Genomic DNA, 22412 nt, shown 5'->3' with positions numbered 1-22412 from the left:
TGCTGCTCATCTTCTTTGTGCTGTTCTTCCTCAGCTGTGACAGATTCTTCTCTCTTCCTCAGCTGCATGAACTTAAAACTAAGTGCTCTTCTTCATCACAGAGATTGTATCATATGCCATCACTGATCAACCCTCTGCTTCACTTTACCATTGTCTCTAAATTCTGTCATTTTATTCTGCAACTTGTACTGGTATCTTTGTTACATTGACCTTGATACATGATAGAAGGAAAAAATAAAGGGTATCTCCTTTAGCTCCCCTTGTGCAGTCCACCTCTGCCACCATGTATGAAGCATCTAAGTACATTTAGGCAACTAGAACATGACACAGCATCACAGGCAGTCACCAGGGTGTGCTCATGCTATTATTACCTGACCTTTCTTACTATTCACCTCTAACCATTTGGTTGTTGGATTCACTTCTGTGTTGTCAGTAGGGCTCTAAATGCTTTAAGGCTGTAACTGTCTGCCTGCTAGATGGCTGTGTATTACCAGATCAAAAGAAAGAAGGCTCTGTGAACCTTCTATGAACATTTGAAGAAAGGTATAAATGGAAGGAGTGGCAAAATTGCTGAAAAAGAGCAGTTCTTAAAGTCTGTCAAGGATGGAGAGGCTGACGAGAGTCTCTGGGAGACTGAATAAAGGCCCAGAGTTTGAATACCCACCATCCTCAGCTCCTGAAGATTTTAGACTTAGCTGCTCATATCAGCATACATAAACACAAATAAATACATAAAATATATGAGAATGTTCCTAGAAACAAAAGGTTAAAAACATACAGAAACATAATTTTATTGAAGTCGAATATATTTAAGTAGTCAGACTTCCTGCTGTGAGGTACAGAAGACTCTGTATTTGTTTATGTGTATTCCTGAGCATTTAAAAGGACCAGAGTGCTGCTTCTCAAAACACAGCTGATCAGTAGCTGGGGCTGTGGTGCAGTGTTATATAATGCAAGTTTATGACATTGTAAGACATCGTTTTCCTTTCCAGCATTTGTGGTTGCTTTTTTCCTATGATTGGAAAGGAAAGTATTTCAAATAAACACTCCCTGTGTGGGGGTTTTACACCACGTGGGACATACTAGATGCAATCACACTGTCAAATATAACAACAGTAATTGTCTTCTGTCACAGAGGATAGTAAACTAATGATGTCTTCATCTCTTCTGTGTTCCTGAAATGCACACTTCTTCTCTCTGAACCCCCACAGGCCATGGCAATATGGGCATAAAGAAAAGCCAAAGGAAATTCAGTTCTTAGCAGCTCTGCATAGTGAAGAAGGAAATGCTCCATCCCTCAGAATTCCCCAATTTCAGACAGGTGGTTAGTGCAAGCTCCAAAGAGCAAGAGCTCCTTTCACAAGAATCAGCAGGGCTGGGGCTTCACAGACTCCTCGTGGTGCAGCAGGCTCAGCCCTTGAAGGTCTGCTCTACTCCAGTGGTAACTCTCCCTCAGTGCACATCAAAGCTGCCCTTCTATGGGGCACAGGGAGCAAAATGCTCCTGAGAGCAAAATGTTGCCCTTGCCAAAAAATGCATCCAGTGATAAAACAGAAACTGATGTGTGCCTGGTGCAGATGCTTATGATGCTCAACATCTGCCCAGTTTTGGAGAGATTTAAACAATCCCTGTAGAGTTGTGGTGATGGGGGAGGGGGTGCAGGGAGGGGTGTTTATCAATCTTCCACGCACATGAAGCGCATCTCTCTCCCAGTCTGTCGCGTTAATATATGCCATCCCTTACAGACAAGACATTCAGGACTTCTGTTTCCTACCACACTTCATTATTATTCTGGCACAGCCCAAGTTCCTTTTTCCTCTCTGAGGTGACTTGGACTGCTGCCTTCTGAACATGAATTATTTTTCTAGGTTTCTTTGTAAAGATGCTGAAGTTGTTATAGTAATTAAACTGAAGATGCTGAAGTTGTTGTAGTAATTAAACTAAACCCCTTTTAGTAGAAGATATATTTGCAATTGAATTAGAATATTGTCATTTCAAAATGTCTCTTGTTCCTACGATTATTGCACAGCACTTTCTGCTACATGAAGTTAGGATGTTTTAAGTGGAAAACCCCTGTTTAGCACCCATGTTTTACCAGAGAAAATGTTCCAGAAAGAAAGCAAATGTGAGCTGTTAGAATTGTTCTGCCTCTGCTGGATGGCTTGCCAAATACCACCATGCCATGTATCGTAGTTACTATTGTAGTTTCCAAACCGCCTTCCCTGCACTGTCCAGCAGATGATGCTAATGTACTACAAAGGATTCTCTGTTCAGTTCGGTCAGAGGGAAGGTGACCGGCTAAAAGACGTCGTTTTGTCACATTCCATACATTAAAGAAACAAAACAAAAGAAAAGAAAAAATATCAGATGGCATTTTCAGTTCTTCTCTTTTCTAGTATGTACGATTCTGAGTCTCAGGATGTGTTGTTTTTCTGAGGCAGTTGGATGTGTTGTTTTTCTGAGGCAATTTTCTTCCTGAAGTTTGACCTTTATGAGTACCTACCTACCAATCTTGCGTAACCCTCTGACATTCTAGTGAGCTGGACATAGAAGTAGGGCACTTTTCAGAAGTCCTTTAAGCTATGTTTATTAGTTATTTACTCAGATTTTTTGACATACAGTCCTAGGTTTTGTGCCATATTCTAGTTTCCAGTTCTCAGTAAATAGGTGAAGCCAAGTCCTTGCATTGAAAATAAAAGATCTAGAAGGTAAAAATCTCCAAACATTCACATACAAAGAAAAAGGCATAGCTGTGGTTCGGTGAACCTTCTAGTAACCTAATTCCCTAATCTCTGTAGTGGGAGCATGCCTTAAATATAAATATAATAATTTAAATATAGTGTGGAAGGAAGCTTTACAATCACTTCTACTTTGCAATTTTCTTACTCAGGGAGATTTGCTTCTAATTTCACAGGAAGGTTCCAGAGGCCTTTGGAATTGCTTGTACAATGAGCATGCTACTAATCTTACATCCCAGAGCCCGAGAGCTTTGGGAGTGACAGTGCCTGCATGGCATTTATAGACACTGTTTATCTTTTGCTGACAAAAGGAAAACGGGGTATACAGAACAGGTTTTCCAAGGTGGCTGCAGGAAAAAAAAAAAAAGGAGTTTTCTCTGCTTGCCTCAGACTTGACCTTATTCTGTGAAGTGGTGGGATCATGGCCAACCTTCTCCAGAAGCAAGGTTGCTAGTGACTATTTCTCCTGTGCTAGCAGATTAGCACTTGCACTTCTTCCAGCTGTTGGATGCCTGCTGCAGCTCTTACCTGCTTGCTGAACTGTTGCAGTGCTAGGAGACAAGCCAGGAGAAGCAAATCCCAGCTTCTGAGAAGAAAAGAAGTGCAAAAGAGAATTGAAGTGCCTTTCATTGTCCTTTATTTCTTTCTCTCTCTCTCTCTCTTTCTTGTTTTTAATTTTAGCTGCACCCTTGGGAAAGGTATAGGCCCCTGAGGAGAGGGAGAAAGAACCTTCTTGCTTCCTGCAGCAAGCAGGTCAGATGCCTGTCCTTTACAGACTGTGAGGCAGAGGTTAATTAGACCACTTGGCTTTTCTTATACTTTTTTCCCCCAGGAGGGCTGAGTTATATGAGAAAGTTGCAGCTTTGCGTGTCACTCGGCAGCAGGCTCAAGGACAGGCAAACCCGGTTACTGATAATTGTATTGCCAGAGTTGGCAACACAGACAAAGTCTAAGAATAGGCTGCCCAACCGGTAGATGGGAGGTGAAGTAGATGGGACAAGCAGGATTCAAGGGGTGGGCCTTAGGGCTTCTGTGCTCTAAGCTAACAGCTGGGAAAAAGTCCCAGAACCCTTTAGCAGAAGCATATTTAGTCCCATGAGTCATACAGGCATAGCTGTGTGGTTAATTGTTATGTGGCCATTAAAGCAATCAGAAACAAGGAATCAGTGAGTGGACAAATTGTCTGAACGAGAACACACAGAGGTTACCCCATCCTTTTCTATTTCCCTAGCATCAGTGACCAATAAACACGCTTTTGTCACCATGTCCAAGGGGAAGAAGAGAGGGTAAGAGAGAGAGGAAGAGAGAGTACAACGCTTCAGTTGACAACACATGTCCTTGCTCATGTACAGAAACCATGTACCTGGCCAGGAGTCTGCCTCAGACCTGGTGGTGTGACATGATAGTCCCATGGATGTGAACTTCATTAAAGTGTATTAGAAGGTAAATTAGTGAGGTACATAATAATTTGTATTGGTAAGTGTTGAACATTTCTTTAAGGTTCTAGCACACAAAATACCTGCTTTTCTTCACTATGTCCTGTCATACAGAGAGCTGGAGGGCTTAACGGAAGGACCTGAGTCCCTCTGCTCAGCCATTTGTGAAGCAAGAGGGAAGAACATTTTACAGAAATCTGAAAGAAAGGGAAATGAGTGAGAAAACACAGACCTTAGAGGAAGGTTGCCTTAGGCTGTGGAACCAGAGAGGCAAATATAGAGGAACTAGATGCATTTTATTTTGGTCTTGACACTGGAGAGAGGCAGACTTTTTATGTAACTGACAGGAATTTTAACACAGAAGTGCAGTGGGATGATGAGAAAGAATATGCTGGTTGTTGTAGCTTAACTCAATAGAATTCATCAAAAATTACTTTGGTTTCTGGATGAGTAAGCACAGGAGAGATTGGATTGCTACTGAGAGGGCTGTTCTTACCTCACTAGAGACATTTGGTTTGGAAGGCTGACCTTTGCAGGCCAATGTATTTAAGTAATTTGCAACAGTGGTTTGAAGTATTACAGGGGAAGCTAGGTTTAGAGGGTGTTGATAATTGGGAAGAAATGTTGAAGCCAGCCTGTATCAAGCTTTGGTCAGAGCAGGATGCATAGTTTTGCACGTGTGCTTCATTGTGTACATTGAGATGAGTATTTTTTAGTTTAGTAGAAAAGGTTTGCCTTCAAATGATTTAGCTTTAGGGTAACACAAACATGACTTTGCAAGCTGAATGCTTGGGCCTGGAGAAACCTTTATGTGTAATAAAGATGTGTCCAAAGAAGGCAGATGAATTCTGAGACAAGAAGATTAATTTCTATACGATTAACAGGAGTGCAGGTGTCTAAAAGATGTCATCTAGAATGGCCATAGTGGGAAAGAAATTTCCCTCTATGTATTAGCTATTTCTTTAAGAATTTTTTTTTTCACTGTGAAAAAGGGTTACAGTAAACATCCAGTTCATTCAATGCTAAGTACTTAGCATTCTGCAGGTGTATAAGGTTCTTTGTCACAGTAAGAGTACACACACTATAATTTCTATCACTTCTCTGTATGCAATCTCTGCATGTCTAAATTGTGTAGCTAACAACCTGAGACTGCATGATACACATGTGAGATTGCAGGGGGATTGGAGCATACTGGGTAAGGAATTAAATATTTGAATGTGAAGGTTTGGGATGTTGGGGAGAACTGTAAATATTCTAAACAGTTTAATGCAAGGAAATATTATGTACAGAGTTCAAAACTACCAAACAAGAAACCTGATCAAGCTTCCTTTTTCTTGTGGAGAAGCAAATCAAAAACATTGTACAGAACTGCAAAGTAGGGCATGATGACAGCTTCTGTCCAGCTGTGTGGGGTATTTAGAAGAAAATGGAATACAGCTTGTATTTCAGTATTTTTGCTTCAATGAGTAACAAGAAAAGAAAGTTATTCATAATTATAGTGAATGGAATGTGTGTAAAGTTCATCCTATGATTTCAATTAAAGATCTGAAGCCCAGGCTGGATGAGGCTCTGGCCAGCCTGATCTAGTGTGGGGTGTCCCTGCCCATGGCAGGGGGGTTGGAACTAGATGATCCTTGTGGTCCCTTCCAACCCTGACTGATACTATGATACTATGATACAAAGGAGCTGCCACAGAAAGACAAAGGTACCTTCTTTTGCCTCTTGAGTCAAATACATGTAACTTACCACAGACAGCAATTGTGTAGGAAATTTTTTTAAGGAAAACATTTTTTTCTTTCAATGATAAAACTGACTTGGAGCCATCTTCCATAGCATCAAAATCTCAAGGATGACAGCGAATGTGGTTTCCAAATGTAGGAGATACCTTCGATATGCTGCTCCTCTTAAGAAGTGACTTGAGGGTGATGATGCCCTCTGATTGCTGGGTCTTTTCAGAAACATAACTGTACTGAAGTCCTTGGACTTTGTTATGAAGGCCTGGAGTTCCACCAAAGTTATAGAATCATAGAATTGTTAGGGTTGGAAGGGACCTCAAGGATCATCCAGTTCCCTGCCACGGGCAGGAACACCTCACACTAGAGCAGGTTGCTCAGAGCCACATCCAGCCTGGCCTTCAAAACCTCCAGGGATGAGGCCTCCACCATCTCCCTGGACAACCTGTTCCAGTGTCTCACCACTCTCATGGGGAAGAACTTCTTCCTAACATCTGAATCTACTCATTTCTATTTTTTTTTCCATTCCCCCCAGTCCTAGCATTACCTGACACCCTAAAAAGTCCCTCCCCAGCTTTCTTGTAACCCCCTTCAGATATTGGAAGGCCACAATCAGGTCTCCTCAGAACCTTCTCTTCTTCAGACTGAACAGCCCCAACTCCTCTGTCTGTCCTCATAGGAGAGCTGCTCCAGCCATTTAGTCTTCCTCGTGGCCCTTCTCTGGACACCTTCCAGCACCTCCAGATGCTTCCTGTAATAGGGCCTCCAGAACTGGATGCAGTAATCCAGGTGGGACCCCCACTCAGATGCAAGAGCTTGCACTTGGTCTTTGTGAACCTCATGAGGTTGTCATGGGCCCAGCTCTCCAGCCTGTCCAGGTCCCTCTGGATGGATCCCTTCCCTCCTGCCTGTCAGCTGCACCACACAGCTTGGTGTCATCAGCAAACCTGCTGAGGGTGCACTCAGTGCCACTGTCCATGTTGCCAACAAAGATGTTAAACAAGCCTGGTCCCAGTGCTGATCCCTGAAGGACTCCACTTGTCACTGGCCTCCACTTAGACATGGACCCATTGACAGCCACCCTTTGGGTGCAGCCATCAAGCCAGTTCTTTATCCACTGAATGGTCCATCCATGGAACCCATCCTGCACCAGCCTGGAGGCCTGTGGTGCAGGACAGTGTTGAAGGCTTTGCTCAGGTCCAGGTCAATGACCTCAGTTGCTCAGCCTTCATCTATTAATGTTGTGACTTTGTCATAGAAGGCCACCAGGTTTGTCAGGCAGGATTTGCCGTTGGTGAAGGGCAAACCACCTCTTTGTTATTCTTCTGCCTCAGCAATGCCTCCAGGAGAATCTGCTCTCCATGGTCTTACCAGGTACAGAGGTGAGACTGCCTAGCCTATAGTTCCCTGGGTCATCCTTCTTTCCCTTCTTGAAAATGGGAATTATGTTTCCCCTTTTCCCGTCAATGGGGACCTCCCTGGACTGCTATGACTTCTGGAACATGATGGAGAGCGGCCTATTAACATCCCCAGTTCCCTCAGTACTCCTGGGTGTATCCCATCAGGTCACATGGACTTGAACACTTGCAGGTCCTTCAGATGGTCACAAACCTGATTGTCGCTGTATAGGGGTCGGGGTAGGGATAAGGTGACGGTCTGTGCGACAAGAATCAAACACAAGCAGAGCATATAGAAGGCCAAAGGCGACCAATTTATTCCAGCACACAACTCATATATTGTGTGTATTGTTAGTGTGGCTGCCTGCAATTGGTTAATGAACTTTTGTCAAGATTCCCATGGGTCAGCGGTAGCATTGCTGTAGTTACTTCTTAAGCTAGTCCAGGTGGCCTCCCATCTTATCTTGTGGTTTCTCATTCCCACTCAGCCTGTCCAGGAAGTTTCCAGATTCTCATTGGAGCACAGGGATGTTTTCTCACCAGAGCTCCTCCGAGGGTTCACAGATGCATCACAGTCCCCCACAATTCCCCCTTTTTGTTTTTCTGTTACAAATGTTGTTTTGATTATCTGCTGCAGGGCCCTTTGCAACAGATTAATCAAACAGTGCAACATCAGTAACATTACAATCACAATTACAATAACTCGGTCTTAACAATCCAAAGAAACCAGCCAGAAAATCCCCATCCTTTAAACAGTCCTTCAAATCCTTGACAATCATGACCCTGAACTGAGAGCAAAAATTCTATCACACCCCTATTTTACAAAGGAGCATATTGAACAGAACCCACGTCAGGCAATAGCTAAAATACACCAAGAAACACACACACAAAATGTTCTTTTGGAGCTCAAAGGTTCAGTCTTCTCGGTAATGTCCCTCCATCTGTTCACCGGCACACCCACCAAGCAGGTGCTGAAAGGATTCATAGGTGTTGTTACCGAGAGGCACGGCATATCCTGTTTCAGGACGTTAGCAAGTATGACCCACACATTCTCCTCTGGTAGCTTTGGAATCTGCATGACTCTTGCAACAGTCAGTGTCCAGAGGGTGATGAAAACACTGGTCGAACCCATCTTGCTGGAACCCAGAGTGGTCCAGAATCTGTTGAGACACAAGCATACCCTCGTCCCCAAGTTATTAAATCACAAGCGTCAGACCACTGACCTGTTTGCAGATCCCGAACCCTGACTTTAGCTCCTGAGGGCACCCCACTGGTGGTAGCCAAGGAGCCAAAATGACGCAGGATTGGGGGTTCCTGAGAATCACCAGAAATCTGCAAAGAAATTTAGAACCTACATAGCTTTGTGCAATCGAGTTCTGGAGGATCCCCTGCCATTCCCCCTTCTTGTTTTTGCAGCAGCTGTTTTAATGTGCCATGTGCACGTTCAACAACGCCTTGTCCAGAGGGAGAATGAGGGATACCTGCAATATGAGTTATACCCCATGAGTGCAAAAATGAGTTAACCCTTGCAGACACATACGCTGGACCATTGTCTGGTTTGATCTGAAGCGGAACTCCAGCAGTAGAAAAAGCTCGCTGCCAATGACGAATAACATCTTTGGCAGTCTCTCCTGTGTGAGCAGTAGCAATGGTGACTGAGGAAAATGTATCAATAGACACATGAACAAATTTTAATCTACCAAATTCAGCAATGTGAGTAACATCTGTTTGCCAGATCTGGAGGGCTCGCAACCCTCTAGGGTTAGTACTGGAACAGTGAGCAATATGCTGGCCCTGACAATCAGGACATGCAGCAACAATACCTCGAGCTTCAGCATTGGACAACTGAAACTGCTGTTTTAGAGCACAATAAGCTTGATGAAAAAATTGATGAGAAGCTATTGCTTGTTGTTTGATACTTGGAATTGGTCTCATTGCTACACCCAACACAAGTGCATCTGCTTTTGCATTCCCCTCCACCAAAAAACCTGGCAAGTTTGTCATATGCAAAACATAATAAGGAGCACATCGTTTTTGATTCTCAGTCCATAACAGTTTTAAAACTCCAAAAAGCTTCTCCTGATTAACATGACCAAGGACAGCTTTATCTAAACGTTGCACCAATCCAGCCACATAGGCTGAATAAGTAACAATGTTTACAGGACAGGAAAACTGCTGAAATACCATAGTCACAGCCCTTAACTCAACAATCTGAGGAGAGCCTTCTTGGTATTCCACGCTGTTTTGCCATCGATCACCATCATACCACACGATAGCTGCCTAGCCAGCAGGGATTTAGGAAGGGCAGGTCCTGCCTGACCAACCTGATCTCCTTCTATGATCAGGTGACCCACCTGGTGGATGTGGGGAGGCCTGTTGATGTAGTCTACCTGGACCTCAGCAAGGCCTTTGACACCGCCCCCCATAGCAAACTGCTGGCCAAGCTGTCAGCCCAAGGCTTGGACGGGAGCACACTGCGATGGGTTAGGAACTGGCTGGATGGCCGAGCCCAGAGAGTGGTGGAGAATGGTGCCACAGCCAGCTGGCAGCCAGTCAGTAGTGTTGTGCCCCAAGGATCAGTGCTGGGCCCTGTGCTCTTTAACATCTTTATTGATGATCTGGATGAGGGCATTGAGTCTATCATCAGTAAATTTGCTGATGACACCAAGCTGGGGGCAAGAGTTGATCTGCTGGAGGGTAGAGAAGCTCTGCAGAGGGACCTCGACAGGCTGGACAGATGGGCAGAGTCCAATGGCATGAGATTGAACACATCCAAGTGCAGGGTTCTGCACATTGGCCACAACAACCCCATGCAGTGCTACAGGCTGGGGTCAGAGTGGCTGGAGAGCAGCCAGGCAGAGAGAGACCTGGGGGTATTGGTCGATGGCAGGCTGAACATGAGCCTGCAGTGTGCCCAGGCAGCCAAGAGGGCCAATGGCATCCTGGCCTGCATCAGGAACAGTGTGGCCAGCAGGAGCAGTGAGGTCATTCTGCCCCTGTATACTGCACTGGTTAGGCCACACCTCAAGTGCTGTGTCCAGTTCTGGGCCCCTCAGTTTAGGAAGGAGGTTGACTTGCTGGAACGAGTCCAGAGAAGAGCAACAAAGTTGGTGAGGGGCTTGGAACACAAGCCCTGTGAGGAGAGGCTGAGGGAGCTGGGGTTGCTCAGCCTGGAGAAGAGGAGACTCAGGGGTGACCTTATCACTCTCTACAACTACCTGAAGGGAGGTTGTAGACAGGCGGATGATGGTCTCTTCTCCCAGGCAGCCAGTACCAGAACAAGAGGACACAGTCTCAGGCTGCGCCAGGGGAGGTTCAGGTTGGATGTTAGGAAGAAGTTCTATACAGAGAGAGTGATTGCCCATTGGAATGGGCTGCCCAGGGAGGTGGTGGAGTCGCCGTCATTGGAGGTGTTCAGGAGGAAACTTGATGGGGTACTTGGTGCCATGGGTTAGCTGTTTGGGTGGGTTGGATTGGTTGATGGGTTGGATGCGATGATCTTGAAGGTCTCTTCCAACCTGGTTTGGTTTATTCTAAGGTTTATTCTAAGGTTTCCTGTTTTTCCTGAGCCATAAGTGAAAACTGTGGGACCAAGCACAGGGTTAGATTGACTCAATTGTTTTTGTGAAAACTGAATTTGTCCACCCATTTTTATTCATGGATGGGAAGGCAGATGATAGCCAATTTGACCTGTATAATTTGCCATTGCTGCTTGTAGTGCTGGACTGTTGGCAAGGCACCAATCAAAATATTCACTTTGCACTGGTATCACAATTTTTCTGGATCCCTTGCCAACAATTCTACACATCGAGCTCTTGTTTTCATAATAATCTGAGCCAAAAGCTCAAGCAGGCCAGGAGCGGTTCTCTTGGTTTTAAAAGATAAAAATGCCCACTCTAAAACATGAAGAGGATCTTGCCAGTCAGAATTCCACTGTGCAAGCATTGCAAAAGGTATCAGATCCTCTATTAAAACAAACACCTGAACTGAAACAGCCAAATCAATTATCCATACATACTTTTTATGAATGGCTTGTTCTACTTCCTCAATTACCTGCTTTGCTTCTGGAGTTAAAACTTGTGGTGCAGAAATGTCTGAGTCCCCTGTTAATAATTCTAAGAGTGGTTGCAACTTAGAGGGTGTCAACCCTAGATAAGGTCATACCCAATTAATCATTCCTGCTACTTTCTGGACATCATTCAAGATTTTTACATTTATTTGCAACTGAATTGGTTGAGGCATTACTGCTTGATCTAATGCTTTCACGCCCAGGTACAACCATGGCTGTTGACTTCGTATTTTTTCTGGAGCAATCACTAATCCACAATTTTGTAAGTGATTTGTGTGCCTCAGTTTCCATTTCAGCTAGCATTGTCTGTGAGGGAGCTGCTAATAAGATGTCATCCATATAGTGATAACAGTAGCCTAGTGGAAATGCGGCCCGAACAGGACTTAACGCTTTTGCCACAAACCACTGACAAATAGTTGGTGAGTTTTTCATACCTTGAGGTAAAACCTTCCACTGATACCTTTTGGCTGGTCCACTGTTGTTCACTGAAGGCACCGTAAGTGCAAACTTCCCTGTGTCCTGTTTAGCAAGAGGAATAGTAAAGAAACAATCTTTCAGATCTATTATCACAATTTCCCATTGCATTGGTATCATGGTTGGTGAAGGCAGCCCTGGTTGCAAAGCCCCCATAGTAGCCATCACCTCACTGATCTTTCTCAGATCATGTAACAAATGCCATTTGCCTGATTTCTTTTTTATCACACAGGTGTGTTCCGAGGACTGTGTGAAGTTTCTATGTGTCCCACAGCTAACTGTTCCTCAACCAAAAGGTGCAGGGCAGTGAGCATTTCATGGATGAGGGGCCATTGGTCCACCTAGACAGGCTTTTCTGTTAGCCATGTTAATGCCAGTGTGGGTTGTGTAATGCCCTGCATTGCAATGACCCCTAGCAAAAATCCATCATGATTTTCACTCCCCACTGCCCCAAACAGTCTCTTTCCCATAGATTAAGGAGTGCTGTGGTCACATATGGTCTAACAGTGGCTTTTTGTCCCTCAGGGTTGGTGATCACTACAGGTTTAGCACTCAAAACTGTTAGCAACCCCACCGAGTCCTACCACACTCATGTTGTTCGATACCAGTGGCCAGGCAGGAGGCCAGTTATGCTGCACAGTGATGGTAATATCTGCTCCTGTGTCACATAGTCCTGTGACTCGTATCTGTGCAGGAGTAGCACGGTCCATGGAGAGCATGCAGGTCATTTGTGGTCTCTTCTCAGTGATTATCTGAGACCATAACACCGCGGGTGGTCCTGTCGATCCAAATCCTTTGTCACCACGGATAGTCTGCTCTGTTCTGGAAACATGACTCACAAAAGGTACAAGTTGAGCAATTCGAGTCCCTTTAGAAATTGTTACAGGTGGTGTTGCAGTAGATATTAAAGCACGTATTTGCCCAACATAATCAGCATCAATTACCCCTACATGTACATCTATTCCTTGAAGGGTGCCTATTAATAAAGCACTGAGCCCGTTACCAATTGGCCCCCATGCATCTAAAGGCACCTTGTGTGTCTTTGTGTCTGAAATAGTTATTACATCGGCTGTGGATACATCCATCCCTGCTGATCCCCTTGTGCTGGCTGATAATTTGTCGCACAAGGTTGGACCTGCTGGGCTGGATACGCCCTGGTTGGAAATGGGTTGCTAATATTGGGGGGTATTTTGAGTCATCACGCGCCCTTTCGCATTCCTCTTCCCGTTTCCCTGCGAAGGCTGACCACTTGCATGAAATTTAGATTTGCAGTGTTTGGCATACTGACCAGGTTTACCACAACGAGCACAAGAATTTTTCAAGTCAACTCCAAGCTGTGCTTTCACTTGCTTACAATTAGCTTTCACATGTCCCTCTTTCCCACAGCTGAAACACCTTACTGGGCCTCCGGATTTTAAGGCAGCTGCAAGTGCAGTCATCTTAAAATCAGTGCTGCCGACCTTCGAACAGGCTGTTACCATATCAGCTACAGATGGTTCACCTGGCAATGCTTCAATAATTTTTTGGCAGTCAGCATTTGCATTGTCTTTCGCTAATTGCCGACACAAAATTTGCCTGAGATTCTCATCATCAACTTGTTTCTCAATGGCAGCAGAAACCCTCTTCACAAACTGCAGAAATGGTTCTTTAGGCTCTTGTTTCATAACTGTCTATCGGGGACGTGGAGATGCAAGCTCCCTCGGCTTGAGAATCGCAGACATGCCTATTCTTTGACTCTGTTCCAGTACGGAAGGATGCCAGTGAGCTTGTGTGTTAGGATTAGAAAACACAGGTCCTGTGCCCATGAGAGCATCTGCCCCAACACCTCGCAGGACATCCTTTTGATCCCTTTGCATGTTTTGTATTGCAGCCTTTTCAGCTAATTTTTTCCATCTAGTTTCAAATACTGAACAGGCTGAAAAATTATCTGTGCAAGGTGATGAATATCAAATGGACACAGCAAATCAGTGTCTATAATACGCACAAGCTGCATAGTTTCACTTGAATTGACACCATACTTTGCTACTGTAGATCACAAATCCTGTATGACTTTCCAACCCAAAACCTGATGATTATCCTGCTGCCCCGAGCCCGGAGCCACTTTTTCCACAGGGAAAGCCATAGGATCATCCGAAACACCCATAGAGAAGAATTCTCCTCTGTTCTAACCGATATATGTGGCGCATCCAAGATTTCCACCAAAGCCCAGTCACCCACATCAGCAGCTTTCTGGCAAACTTGCTGCCAAAATCTCACTGCTGAACGTGGAGTAGCAGTCACACTGCAGGGAGGCAAGGTCCAAGATGCAGACCCACGCCCACCCCCCTCTCGGTTCTCAACATTCTTGCTCGTGGCCACAGTCACACTATGATTTACAGCTTCCCCCCTGACTCTCGTCCTCGCTATCAGATGGCAGAGGGGGTAATTGCTGTTGTAAAGGCAGTTGCTGGTGTGAAGTCTGTAGATTATTACGCTGATTACATTCCTCCTTTTTTACATACCCTTTCAGCTGCTCTCTCAGAGATTGATAAGCCAATGGCATTTTTGCAAAGTCGTTGGGACTTTTCCAATTCCTCAGGAACTTAAGTTGATCATTAGGAGAAAGCTGCTTCTCAGCAGCACTTGTTATGTGTTGCGCTGTCGAATCTACTCCTGAGCAGCCAGACGAGGGGGGGCTAGAGGGTGCAGAGGGTGCCGGCGTGTCCTCTACTGATTTATTCGTTTCCCCCATAGCCAAATCATTCCCTTCCTCTTCTTCCTCCTCCTGCTCCTGCTTAAGATCTTTTAGTACATCACAAAGCAGGTGCCAGGTAATTGCCATATCAACCAGTTCCTTATCTCCTTTCGAGATAGCATCTCACAAGTAACTACCTAGCTTGTGCCAGGCAGGAACGCTGAAGGCTGTAACGGAGGAGGGCTCAAAACCTTGCTGCTTGCCCCATAAAATTAATTTTCTTAAGTCAAAATCATTAACTTTTAGACTCCTACATTTCAATAACTATTTCCAGGTTCCAAGGACTAAGTCCTCATCCTTTGTTAATTTCTGACCCATTATGTTCCCTGTGGTTCACCTACCTCACCTGGGCAGGTGTCAAAGCTCAGGTCTGGACCAAAAGGCAGTATCCCACTGCTCTCAGCTACACTGGGCTCCGTCACCGTTGCCGCATGCACCTGCAGCCCAAATGTCTTCAACTCACTGCTTGGGTCTTCACGTCGGGGGTCACCATTTGTCGCTGTGTAGGGGTCGGGGTAGGGATAAGGTGACGGTCTGTGTGACAAGAATCAAACACAAGCAGAGCATATAGAAGGCCAAAGGAAACCAATTTATTCCAGCACACAACTCATATAGTGTGTGTATTGTTAGTGTGGCTGCCTGCAATTGGTTAGTGAACTTTTGTCAAGATTCCCATGGGTCAGCGGTAGCATTGCTGTAGTTACTTCTTAAGCTAGTCCAGGTGGCCTCCCATCTTATCTTGTGGTTTCTCATTCCCACTCAGTCTGTCCAGGGAGTTTCCAGATTCTCATTGGAGCACAGTGATGTTTTCTCACCAGAGCTCCTCCGAGGGTTCACAGATACATCACAGTCCCCCACACCTCCTTTTCACTCTCAATGGGCAATTCCTTCTTCCAGTCCCTGCCATTATCTTCCATTATTCTGAGAGTGTGGCTGGAGCCCTTGCCAATGAAGACTGAGGTAAAGAAGTCATTGAGAGCCTCAGCCTTCTCCATGTCACTCGTCACCAGCTCACCTGTTTCCTTTCTGAGGGGGGCCACACCTTCCCCAGGCTTCTTTTTACCATTAATATACCTATAGCAATGTTTACTGTTCCCCTTGCTCTCCCTGGCTAGATTTGATTCTAACTGAGCTTTAGCTTTTCTAACCAGGTCTCTTGCTGCTTGGGCAGCTTCCTTATATGCCCCCATTCCAGCTGTCCTTTCTTCCACTCCTTGTAGAGTTTCTTTTTGTGTGCCAGCGTGTCCAGGAGCTCCTTGCTCATCCAGGCAGGTCTCCTAGCATTCTTTCCTCCTTCCCTCCTTGTGGGTATACTTTGCTCCTGGGAATGGAGAAGGTGATCCTTGAATACTGAGCAGCTGTCCTAGGCCACTCTTCCCTCTAGGGTTTTGTCCCACAATATTCTGGCCAGCAGATCCCTGAATTGATCAAAGTCTGCATGCCTAAAATCCAGGGTTGCAAGCTTGGGATATTTCCTCCTAGTTGCCCTGAGGATCTTAAATTCTACTGCTTTGTGGTCACTACAGCCAAGGTTATCCCTGAGCCTCACATTGGTGACCAGCCCTTCCCTATTGGTGAGAACAAGGTCTGGCATAGCACCTTTTCTTGTTGGTTCCTCTACCATTTGGAGGAGTAAGTTGTCATCTATGCATTCCAGGAACATCCTGGAATGCTGGTACCAAGCTCTGTTGTCCCTCTGGCAGATGTCAGGGTGGTTGAAATCCCCCACGAGGAGCAGGGCGTGTGAATGTGAAGCCACTTCTCTTTGCCTGTGGAGTGCCTCATCTGCTTGGTTCTGCTGGTCAGGTGGCCTGTAGCAGACCCCTACAGTAACATCACCTTCCCCTGTCTTCCTGTTAATCTTCACCCATATGGTCTCATCATCCTTGCCCAGGTGGAGCCCCACTGATTACAGCTAGTCACTGATATAGAGAGCAACACCTCCTCCCCTCTTACCCTGCCTGTCGTTCCTAAAGAGCTTGGACCCATCTATCCCTACATTCCAGTCATGGGAATCATCCCATCAAGTTTCAGTAAGAGCCACTATGTCATTAGCATTCCAGCAGTGCAGTGGCCCTTAATTCATCCTGTTTGTTGCCCAAACTGCATGCATTTGCACAGAGGCACTTCAGCTGGGCTGGCAGTGCCACCCTCTTAGGTGAATCCCCCTTGATTCCCTTGGGGTGCCCCAGTGCTTCGTCCTTGTCTTGCCTCAGGGCAACAAGTGGAGAGCCCTTGTTAGCATCCATCCCTCTGCCTCTTGTGAGCTGCCCCAATGTTTGTCACAGGCAAGCATGAAATTAACAATCCCCTCCCCCTTTGAATCTAGTTTAAAGCCCTGTCAATGAGCCCTGCCAACTTCTGCCCTAGAATTCTTTTGCCCCTCTGGGACAGGTGCATCCCATTGGTTGCTTGCAGCTCTGGTGTCCTGTAAATGAGCTGTGATCATAAAATCCAAACCCCTGTTGATGACACCAGTCCCAGAGCCATGAATTGACCTCTTGGCTCAACCTAAATGTTTCCTCATCCATCACGAATGTCAGAGGGATGAAGGAGAGCATAACTTGAGCTCCTGATCCCTTTAGCAGTTGCCCCAAGGTCCTGAAGTCTCTTTTAATTGATTGTAAGCCTCTCAACTGCTGCATCCTCACTACCTACCTGAAAAACCAGCAGTGGGTAATAGTCTGAAGGACTGACAAGGGTGGGAAGTTTACCTATGACATCCCTTACCCAGGCGCCAGGGAGACAGCAGAGCTCTCTATGAAGTGGGTCCAGTCTGCATATCACGCCCTCCGCTCCCCTCAGCAGGGAGTCACCTACAACAATGACCCTTTGATTTTTCGTTTCAGGATCAGTTTTTATGGCTGGCCTGGGGCAGGCTGGCCTTGGTGGTACCTCTGGCCTTTGTGGCGCTTTTTGGCTTTGTGAGCCCCCACCCTTGCTCGCAACCAGTTCCTCTTTCAGAGCCTCATACCTGTTCTGCAAGGGCACTGTGGATGGTGTGCTTCTTAAGGCAGCCCATTTGTATCGTTCATTTTGTTGGGTAGCTGCCTGTTCCCATTGACCCTGCACATGTGAGTTACTGCAGGAGGGCTTGGGGGCTACCTGATAAAAGGGTATTGAATCCTCTGCTCCATTAAGAGTTGACTCCTGTTATGTATTTGTAAAGATACTCCCCTGAGTAGCCATCATTATGCCTTCAGTAAGACTGAAGCACCTTGCGTCCTGCCCACACACCCTGCTCGTGCCAATTACAGAGTTAATTCAAAAGGAGCTCCTGGGATGCCTCACAACCCACTTTCTGGGTTTCAAGTCAGCCAATTCAAAAGGAGCCCCTGGGGTACACTCAGTCACTATTGGCTCTCCCTGTGCCTGTTAGCCTGCCTGCACTGATGGCCAGGAGCTCCCAGCTGTCTGACCACGTACCTGCCTCTCATGCCCCACTCCCTAGATTGCAAGTAGGAGAAGGTTGCTGCCTCACAGCTCGCAGCCTGAGAGCCTCTGCCGGTGTCGCCGGGGTTTACATTTCCCACGGCTTCTCCGGAAACGCCCCCAGCCACGTCGCCCTCTCAGGCAGCGATCTCCCTGCGTGCTGGAGGCCTCTTTCCACTTCTAGAGGTCTCGGCGCAGCACGGAGCTAGCCGGTGCTGATGTAGTTGCCTCGCAGCAGAGAAGGGAAGGTGGTGTCTGCTATTTCACAGCACTGTTTGAAATAAAAAATAGAGAAGAAATGAGACTGTATGGCTGTGTTGAGTGGGCAGGGTAGTGTAGAGGGGCAACTTATTGCAGACGCTTTTGTTGTGTCATTATTCACCCAAAATGATGTGACTTACCACACTTGCAGACTGGTAACTTATTTCAGCTGCCAGTTAAGTGCTAAATTAGAACTGTGGAAGTGGAAAAATGCTCTCCCGAAGAGATGGAGTGTTTATGTGTGCCAATCGTTGGCCTGTGGTCAGATTTAGAGACGGGAGTTTTGCAGCCATGTGAGACGAGGAAGGGACCGCCTAGGCACATCCAGAAGGTTTATGTAAGCCTTATGAGGAGCCCTAACATGATGTTTTCAGGAGGCTGTGTATGCATTTGAGGAACCCAGATGACAAACATCTCTTGCTGGCAGTGCTGCCTCAGGCTGTCCTTCCCACGCCTGGTTTCTGACAGATGTCAGGACAACAGGTTGTGGAAATGCACAACAAACATGACCAGGGAACTCATCCAGGTGATCAGTTGCCTTGCTTTTTTCTTGGACATCTTTTTCAGACAAGTCCTTTTCCTAATGCTGGCTACCACATGGCAGACTAAATTCTTGTCCTAAAACATTCCAGAACATATTCAAGGGACAAGAAGAAACAGAAGAGGGATAGCGGTTACTGCTGAGGCCAGCACTATTTACCTTTGTTCAGTTACTTTTGCAGAGGTTTGGAGATTCACAGATCTGTTGTCAGTAAAATTAGCTTGGCAGAGTGTTCAGTTTATGATTTCAACTAATAAGGAGGGATCTTGAATCCCAAAGACTGCTAAAGGAGAGTGGAGAATAAGAATCTGTCAACTCACAGAATTTAAAACCTGTGAAGAATCAATTCTTAGACCTTGGTAGGTGTGAAGAATATGGTGAGGTTCTGACTGTATGCAGATTGTCTAACTGACATATTGAACAACATAGGAACTGAAAAGGTTGATTGATCGTGTAAAGACTTTCCTTAGCTTCTCTGACTCTTATGTTCTGGTTAGTCTCTTGGAGTGAGGATGAATAATTTAATCAGATTTTCAGGAAAACATCTTCGAGATGAAAAGCAATTTTAGCTGTTGTGGGCAGTGCCCACATAACTCAGAATTTAATTCAAGAGACTTGCAGGAAAACCAGAGGTACACACTAAGGACAGGATGACTTTGGCATAATCTTAATTGTGTGTCCAAGATATATAATCATACCATGCAATCATAGAATTGTTAGGGTTGGAAGGCACCTCAAGGTGCCAACCCGCAAGGTGCCAACCCCCCCTGCCATGTGAAGGGACACTTCACACTAGATCAGGTTGCTCAGAACCACGTCCAGCCTGGCTTTAAAAACCTCCAGGAATAAGACTTCCACCACCTCCCTGGGCAACCCGTTCCAGTGTCTCACCACCCTTGTGGGGAAGAACTTCTTCCTAACATCCAATCTGAATCTACCCATTTCTATTTTTTTCCATTCTCCCTAGTCCTATCACTCCCTGACACCCTAAAAAGTCCTTCACCAGCTTTCTTGTAGGCCCTCTTAAGATGCTGGAAAAACACAATAAACTCTCCTTGGAGCCTTCTCTTCAGACTATATAGCCCCAACTCTCTCAGTCTGTCTCCATTTGGATATCTGTCTTCATTTGGGTATTAAAGATAGTTTTGTAAAAAGACCTGCAAGTTCTTAGTCATTGCAGGCAAGTTATATTAACACTAAAAAAATCCTCTGAACTTAGCTGTCAGAGGACATAACTTCAGTTAAGATATTTATGCATTAAGGAAATAACTGCCTCTCTGTTTATGTAGGTACCATCACAAACTGCAGAGTTTGGGCTTCCAAATGGATGCAAGTACAGTGGTACTTTTAATCTTTCCTGCCTGCATATCACCTTCAGCAGGTGACACTGGGATGATGCCATAGGACAGGACCATTTAGGACTTGGTTACGATACTTGCTTGAGTACCACTGATATATGAAAGGATCAAATTATCCAGAGTATTTGTAAGGAAATAGAATAATAGAATAGAATAATAAACCAGGTTGGAAGAGACCCTCAAGATCATCACGTCCAACTCATCAGCAGTAAAGGCGGTGTTTGCTTCTTTGGTAATTGCATAAGAATTATTTGTTGGACAAGTTGGTTTAAAGCAATTGTTTGCTTGCTTGTTTCTCCTAACTGAGACACATTTGACACATTTGACACTGGCCTGCATTAGGAATAGTGTGGCCAGCAGGAGCAGGGAGGTCATAGTGCCCCTGTACTCTGATTTGGTTAGGCTGCACCTTGAGTCCTGTGTCCAGTTCTGGGCCCCTCAGTTTAAGAAGGACATCGAAACACTTGAACGTGCCCAGAGAAGGGCAACAAGGCTGGGGAGAGGCCTTGAGCACAAGCCCTATGAGGAGAGGCTGAGGGAACTGGGATTGTTTAGCCTGGAGAAGAGGAGGCTCAGGGGTGACCTCATTGCCCTCTACAACTACGTGAAGGGTGGTTGTGGCCAGGAAGGGGTTGGCCTCTTCTCCCAGGCAACCAGCACCAGAACAAGAGGACACAGTCTCAAGCTGCACCAGGGGAGGTTTAGACTCAAGGTGAGGAGGAAGTTCTTCACCGAGCGAGTCATTCGTCATTGGAACGGGTTGCCCAGGGAGGTGGTTGAGTCATCGACCCTGGAGGCGTTCAAGGGGAGATTGGACATGGCACTTGGTGCCATGGTGTAGTCATGGGGTCTGTGTTGATAGGTTGGACTCGATGATCCTCGAGGTCCTTTCCAACCTAAGTGATACTGTGATACTGTGATACTGTAACAGTCTCAGTTAACCCATGTCTAAGTGTGTATGTGTCCATTGGCATCCTAGTGCTGGGTACACTCAGAGCTGTACACCCTTCTGGTATGTGTTACCTTCTTCAAGTATAAGGGCGCTGAGTTTCTTCAGGTTTTTTATGTTAATTTCCAGTTTGGTCAGAGCAAAATGCTTTGCAGAACTTTTTTAATTTCATGGAACTATACCACACCTTCCTTCCTGCAGAGGTTATGTGAGCCCTCAGCATTGCAGTCATGAGAATCACTGTTGTCAGTTACAGGGAATTTCTTTTTATTGTCAAGAATTGCCATTTTTTAAATCCTTTTTTCTCAAGCTGTAGCATTATGAGATAAGCAAGTGAAAGATCTCTTCTCTTTAAATTCTTTGACACCTTGTGTTTGCCATACATTGGGTTCAAACAATGTTTTTTCTGCCTCCTCCTGTTGTCAATTTTGTGCCTTGCTGGCTGCTTCTCTGGTGAAGAAGAACAGCATTCATGTCTGTCAAGTACAACAAAATTGCAGCAGGCTGCCCTGTTATCACTGTGCTGTTGGCTTTATCAGCCTTTTTTGTCGTGGAGCCACCAGCAGCTGTTGCTCACCTTCTTGCAAGAACTCCTGTCAGATACCTCCTCCCATTTTAAGTTACATTTTGCCTGACAAGTTCCCTGGTAGGTGAGTTACTGAGAGCCTAACACCTATTCAGTAAGTTCATAGTATCATAGTATCATTCAGGGTTGGAAGGGACCACAAGGATCAGCTAGTTCCAACCCCCCTGCCATGGGCAGGGACACCCCACACTAGATCCGGCTGCCCAGAGCCTCATCCAGCCTGCTCTTAAACACCTCCAGGGACGGGGCCTCGACCACCTCCCTGGACAACCCATTCCAGGGTTGAGTGTCTTTCAGATGTTTTTTCCCCTCAGAAGTTGCTAGTCAACATGGTTTTCTGCTTTTCTCTGTGACTTCTGCCAATGAATCACAGTCTTGTCAGACAAGGATTATTAATTGTTCCTACTGTACCCAGGACAGGATTAACACTTAATCACGTGAGCATAACATAGGCTGCATTCTTGCTGTCTTGCACCAAAATCTACTTCGATTAGCAAAAAAAGAAAATCCATCCTCCTGTCTTAGGTCCACAAATAAGGCAGCTCTGCTTCAACCCTTTTCCAAGAAAAAGGTATAAATCTGATGGCTGCTGCTGGGAAGCATAGTCCACTCTTCAGCCTCTGCCTCCCCTCAGATGGGACAGAGAAGGCATGGAGCAGTAGTCCCCCAGTGAGAAAGAACAACTGCTAACAGAGTGGAGCTCA

The 22412-nt window shown here is 45.7% G+C and overlaps 1 pseudogene; it reads right to left on the bottom strand.

Annotated features, from left to right (window-relative positions):
• LOC137452728 (uncharacterized) overlaps positions 1 to 12932 on the bottom strand; it is a 29843-nt pseudogene extending 16911 nt beyond the window's left edge.
• Positions 12933 to 22412: the final 9480 nt, after the last annotated feature.

Source organism: Melanerpes formicivorus, unplaced genomic scaffold (assembly GCF_026170545.1).
Source record: "Melanerpes formicivorus ecotype bairdi unplaced genomic scaffold, bMelFor1.0.p_v2 SCAF_58, whole genome shotgun sequence".
NCBI classification, from domain to species: Eukaryota; Metazoa; Chordata; class Aves; order Piciformes; family Picidae; genus Melanerpes; species Melanerpes formicivorus.
Note: the sequence above shows the minus strand (reverse complement) of the source record. Positions and strands in the feature narration are given on the sequence as shown.